At 37.0% G+C, this 6,832-nt stretch overlaps 1 long non-coding RNA gene across 1 annotated transcript in view; it reads left to right on the forward strand.

The window, feature by feature from the left end:
• Positions 1-6,376, forward strand: part of LOC144236531 (uncharacterized) — a 118,589-nt gene extending 112,213 nt beyond the window's left edge. Inside the window, exon 3 of the long non-coding RNA XR_013336599.1 lies at positions 3,810-6,376. This is a non-coding gene — a long non-coding RNA (uncharacterized LOC144236531). The remainder of the gene's footprint in view (positions 1-3,809) is intronic.
• The last annotated feature ends 456 nt before the right edge of the window (positions 6,377-6,832 follow it).

The raw sequence follows: 6,832 nt of genomic DNA on the forward strand, positions 1-6,832 counted from the left end.
ATTTAGTGAACTTCTTTAGTTTTTGTTGGGAAACTTTTTATGTCTCCTTCTTATTCTGAATGATAGCCTCACAGGATAGAGTATTCTTGGCTGCAGATTTTTCCCATTCAGCACCTTGAATATATCATGCCACTTTTTTCTGGCTCTCCAAGTTACTGTGGATAGATCTTGTGCTAACATTGGGTGTCTTCCCTTGTAAGTTAGGGACTTCTTTTGCCTTGCTGCTTTTATGATTTTTTTTTGTCATTATATTTTGCAAATTTAAGTACTATATATCTTCATGTTGGCATACATTTCTTGATCCTGATGGGAGTTCTCTTTGCCTCTGGATATGAATATCTATTTCCTTCCCCACGTTAGGAAAATTTTCAGCTGTAATTTCCTCAATTAAAGGTCCTGCTCCCTTTTCTGTCTCTTCATTTTCTGGGACCCCTATGATAGAGATGTTACTATGCTTGATGATGGATTCACTGAGTTTTCTAAGTCTATTTTTGTGATCCAAGATTTTTCTTTCCTTCTTTTGTTCAGCTTCATTATTTTCCATAATTCTATCTTCTCTATCACGTATTTGTTCCTCTGTTTCTTCCATACTGTTCTTGTTACATCCATTCAGTTTGAATCTTGGTTATTGCAATTTTCATTTTGGCCTGATTGCTTTTTTAGCTCTTTTATCTCTGTGGTAAGGGTACCCCTGATGTCTTCTGTGATTTGCTTAAGCCTAGCTAGTTATCATACTTTAACTTGCTGCTTTAAATTCTTTAACAGGCATAATACTTATATCTGTCTCAAGAGGATTCTTGGCCTTGATGTTTTCTTGTTCTTTCTTTTTGGATGAATTCCTCCATCTTGGCATTTTGTCTAGGTCTCTGTCTTTTTTCTATACTTTGGAACGCCTGTTATATTTCCTGCTTCTCAGAGTAATGGCTTTATGAAGATGAAGTCCTATAATGTCCATGGCCTGGTGTTTTTCAGGAAGTGTCTCTTGTGTGTTCTGTGTGCACTCTGTTTCTGTGTTTTGGATCCTCCATCCTTCAAGTCACTCTTCTGCAGAGTTTCTCCTTGCCTGTAGTAGGGACTATTTGGAACTTGGCCAGAGTATGGTGAGTTTTTATTAGGTGTACACTGGTTTGCTTGCTAAAAGAGACCTGATGCTCTTTCCTGTTGAACTGAAGATTTGCAGAATTCTGTGGTCAGTAGATGTGGTCCATATGGGGCTTTGTGCTGACTGCTAGGGGAGGGCCCAGCTGTGCTGGCTTTTAGACACATTTACCTGAGAAAGCAGTCCCTACAGAACACAATGAGGTGGGACTTGGTATAAGCAGGTGGGTATACAGTGTTAGTTCCATGCTGATTACCAAAGTTGGTTTATGTTGAAGAGCAGTAGATGGAAATGACATTAGCCCGCTCCTTTGTCTCTGAAGAGAGGAGTCCATGCTTGCCACTTTCAGGAAATCCCTTCCGGAGGAGCAAATGATTTCTACTCATACATCACAGGCAGTTTTCAGATAGCTGATTTCAGACTTTGTCTCTGGGTTGATTGCCTGCCTGGAGCAGTGTAGCACACCTTGTGCTCTACCCTAGACAGGCCTGCTGACTTTTAAAATTACAAACTTAAGGGACCTGTTGTGGCAGGGATCTGCACTGGTCCTCTGGAAAAGGGTCAGGTTTGCCATAGAAGGGCAGTTGAGTCAGAGCACAGCGGCATAGGTTTTGGAGAAAGCTGGCTTAGCAGCTAGTGATGGTTAACACAACATCATGTGTTTGTGTCTGTGCTGAGGGGCAGGGGAAGGAAATGGTGCCTGCCAATTCTTTTGTCCCCAGAGAGGCAATTCCATCTGTCTAGATGTGCTCCAAAAAGTATGAACAGTCTCTTCTCATGCCTTTTAGCTGATCCTCAGATCATACAGTCTATCCCAGGGGTTGTTTGCTTCTGTCTTCTCCAGAAGCAGGGCAGTGTCCTCACATCTCTATCTCAGCTGAGCCTAGAGACTTCTAAAAGTCCAGTAGTTTATACCTGCTTTTTGCAAAAACTCATGAAATTCAGGCCCTCTTGTTCTTCCATACAATGGTTTTGAGGAAGTGTCCTCCTCATTCATTCCTTCTATACTCTACTCTCTCTCACCTTTCTCTGTGACAAAGGGCTCCCTCTACTACACAGCATCCATGAATCTTTTCTCCCCCAAACCACATCTGCACACTTTCTACCTTCCTTGAAGTGGCCTTTTGCGTCCATCTAGTTGTAAGATTTGTTCTACCAGGTCAATTTCTTGAGTATTCAGAATAATTTGATAGCTACTGATCTGTGTTTGAGGGATGAGGCCACCCTAGGGTCTTCCTACTATGCCTCCATCTTGGCTCCCCTACCCTACGGCTCATATTTTAGAGTTCAAAATTCAGCCTTGGAATTTTTGCTATGTTAGTATTTTGCATATAGGCCTTGAATTATTCCTCAAATGGGAAAAATATTTGACATATTTTATATTACCTTCCACTATAAAATGGATATGGTGTGGATAATACTATTATGTTGTGATACTGGGAAAACCAGATATCATCGATGTATACCCCTACTGCATGATTTTTTTTTGTTTTTTTTGTTTTTTTGTTTTTTTTTAATAGTTTATTGTCAAATTAGTTTCCACATAACACTCAGTGCTCATCCCCACAAGTGTCCTCCTCCATGCCCATCCCCCCCTCCCCCCACATCCATCAGTCCTCAGTTTTTGTCAGCATTCAAGAGTCTCTCATGGTTTGCTTCTCTCCCTTTCCCCCACCATTTCTGCATGATTTTATGTGGTAGTTAATACAACTTTATTTTATTACTTCTATCATTTCTATCATTGAATTTAAGCTTATTTAAACATTTCTGATAAATGATCAAGAAGATTTTGAAGAAATGATGGTGATTGAAAATTTATTGATAACTACTACATTCATTTTTTTATTGTATATTTATATATTTACTACCTTCATAAGTGTATGAGCCTAGTATTACCAAATACCATGTAAGCTGTCTGAGGGGAATCAACAGATCCTTCTAATTTGTATCTCCCATAAAACATAAAACTGACAAATTAGTCTGACAGTTACATGGATACTGGCAGAAGACACAAGACAGAAGACACCTCAGTCAGATACAAAATAACAGTACTCAGGTTTTCTCAACCCAGGCTCTCACAGGATGACATGAAGCAGGCCAGGTGGCATCTGTACATGCAGCAGGATACATTCCAGGGCAGGAACCCTGGACTTAGGGAATCCAGTATTTTATAGTAGATAGTAAGCATGCCTGCATTTTGCACAGGACAGAAGTATCCATTCTATTTTCCAAGCCTGGAATAGTGTACTCTTTGCTCTGGGGGGGGAAAACTATGTCTGTATTCCAAGAAAGTTTGCTATACAAACATTCTTGGAAAGATAGTCGTTAAAAAGAAACGGCAGTCAGTTCCTCTCTTCTCAAGATATACAAAAACACAAAAGACCTATGGATAATTGTCTCCTAGCAACTTCTTTCTACATTGACAATATCTTTTGATTCTAAGATCAGAAGGACAGCACCATACTTGGTTTAAATGGAAGCATTCCATCACTAAATGTTTCCTATATTTCTATAAATGTTATATAGGACAGTATTCTATTATCACTTCTGAAAAAATAATCTGTATTTTATTGCTTCAAGGGATAGAGAATGCACTTAGCAGTTGTTTTCTGCCATTTCAGTTTTGTTTTGTTTTGTTTTGTTTTCTGTTACACCCCAGGTCAGGTCATTATGTAACAATGCTTTTATTTATTTATTTCATTCTTCACAGAACTGGGAAAAAGATTCCAATTTTCAGCTGAGCATGACCATGACCTGTAGCATGGCTGTTACATGGACTAGATACTAGATAGGCAAAAGTGGCATTTGCAGAGAAAAGTAGTATTATAAAGAGACACATAAAGTAAGAAGGAAACATGCAACCCAAGTAGAAATAACTGTTAAAAGTGAGATATTACCCCACTTACAGAAATGTACAGATCAACTAAGCAGAAAATTAACAAGGGAACAATGGCTTCGAATGACACACTGGACCAGGTGGACTTAACAAGTATATTCAGATACATTCATTTCATCCTAAAGCAGCAGAATATACATTATTTTGAAGTGCACATGGAATATTCTCCAGAACAGATCATATACTTGTTCACATCAGACCTCAACAAATAAAAAAGGGTTGAGATCATACCATGTATATTTTCAGACCACAATGCTGTGAAACTTAAAGTCATTCACAAGAAAAAAAATTGGAAAAACCATTAATACCTATAGATTAAAGAACATCCTACTGAAGAGTGAATGGGGTAGACAGAAAATTAAAGAAGAAAATTTTAAAAATGCATAGAAGGCAATGAAAATGAATACACAACAGTCCAAAACCTTTGGGATTCAGCAAAAGCTGTTTTAATAGGGAGGTATATAGCAATACAGGTATAACTCAAGAAGTAAGAAAAGTCTCAAATACACAAACTAATCTTACACCTAAAGGATCTAGAAAAGTAACAGCAAATAAAGCCTAAACCATGCTGAAGAAGTGAAATAATGGAAACTAGAGAAGAAATCAATGATATAGAAACAAAATCAATAGAACAAGACCAATGAAACTGAGCTTATTCTTTGAAAGGATTAATAAAATTTATAAACCCCTAGCCAGACAAAAAATAAGAGGACTCAAAATCATGAATGAAAGAGAGAGATCAAAACCAACACCACATAAATACAAACACTTAGAATGTTATGACAAATTATATGCCAAGAAATCAGGCAATCTTGAAGACATGGATAAATTCCTAGAAACATATACACTATCAAAACTGAAACAGGAAGAAACAGAAAATTTAAACAGACTTATAACCACCAAAGAAATTAAATAAGTAATCAAAAACCTCCCAGCAAACAAAATTCCAGGGCCAGATGGCTTCCTAGGAGATCTACCAGCCATCTCAAGGAGAAGTAATACCTATTCTTCTCCAACTTCCCCAAAAAAATAAAAGTAGAAAGAAAACTTCCAGACTCCTTTTAACCTCTTTGACCTTGTCGGTAGAAACTTCTTAATAGACATGTCTCCAGAAACAAAGGAAACAAAAGCAAAAATGAAGTATTGGGACTTCACCAAAATAAAAAGCTACTCTACAGAAAAGGAAACGATCAGCAAAACTAAAAGGCAACCTATGGAGTGGGAGAAGATATTAGCAAATGATGTAGCAGAGGGCTAGTATCTCATATCTATAAAGAACTTATTCAACTTAGGGGTGCCTGGATGGCTGAGTCGTTTAAGTGTCCTACTTTGGCTCAGGTCAGGGCCTCATAGTTCCTGAGTTCGAGCCCCCGTAGGGCTCTGTAGCCTGGAACCTGCTTTTGGATCCTGCCCCTCCCCTGTCTCTATTTCTCTCTCTCTCAAGAATAAATAAACATTAAAAAATTAAAAAAATAATAACATATCCCACATAACAACCCAAAACAAATAATCGATAAGAAATGGCCAGAAGATATGAATAGACATTTTTCTAAGGAAGACATCCAGATGGCTAACAGACACATGAGAAGATGCTCAGCGTCATACATCATCAGGGAAAATCAAGTCAAAACCACAGTGAGGTGAGATACCACCTCACATTTGTCCCAATGGCTAAAATTAACAACACAAAATTAACAGATGTCGACAAGGATGGAAGAAAGGAGAACCCTCTTACACTGTTGGTGAGATTGAAATTAGGTGCAGCCACTATGGAAAACAAAATAGAGATTCCTCAAAAAGTTAAAAATAGAACTACCCCATCAACCAGAAATTGCACAACTAAGTATTTACACAAAGGATACAAAAATACTGATTCAAAAGGGCACATGCACCCTGATGTTTATAGTAACTTATCAATAGCCACCATATGGAAAGAGCCCAAACATTCATTGACTGATGAATGGAGAAATAAGAGGTGGTATATATGCATGTGTGCACACGTGCATACACACACACACACACACACACGTATATACATATATATATGTATGTACACAACGTATACACAATGGAATATTATTCAGCCATCAAAAAGAATTGAAACCTTGCCATTTGCAGTGACTTGGATGGAGCTACAGTGTATTATGCTAACTGAAATAACTTAGAGAAAAGTAATTACCATAACATTTCAGACATGTGTTGACTTTAAGAAAACAGATAAGCATAGGGAAAGGGAAAAAAAGAAGGCAAACAATAAGAGACTTTTAACTGTAAAGAATAAACTGAGGGTTATTGGAGGAGAGAGGTGGGAGGAGTACGGGCTAAGTGGTTGATGTGTTCTGTGTAAGCGATGAATCAGTTTGTTCTACTCCTTAAACAAATATTAAACTATACTTTAACAAACTAGAATTTAAATAAAAAACTTACATAAATATGTGCATGCTGAATGTACCCTTGTTTGAAAAAAATGTTAATAAAATATTCATGCATGATTTTTAACAAAAACAGTGAGATATTATTGCAAATTTTACACTTTCTTTAATTCTTTAATTACTATAAGTAAAAACAAAGCCTAAAGCATTATACTTTTATCTATAGTTTCATAAACATACCTATTCTATAATATTAGTTTTAAAATGACCTGCTACAATCCATTCTCCCTACCTTATTTTGTATATTATTTTGTTTAATTTTGTCTCATTAAGTATATACATTTTATGATAGCAGAGAATGCATTTCTTTTGTACACTGCCATAACTCTTGCACCTAGAAGAATGTCTGGAAAAATAGGCATGAGTATTAGTTAAACAAATAAATGATATACCATTATGACTTGC

Source organism: Crocuta crocuta, unplaced genomic scaffold (assembly GCF_008692635.1).
Source record: "Crocuta crocuta isolate KB4526 unplaced genomic scaffold, BGI_CrCroc_1.0 scaffold435, whole genome shotgun sequence".
In the NCBI taxonomy this organism is placed as follows: domain Eukaryota; kingdom Metazoa; phylum Chordata; class Mammalia; order Carnivora; family Hyaenidae; genus Crocuta; species Crocuta crocuta.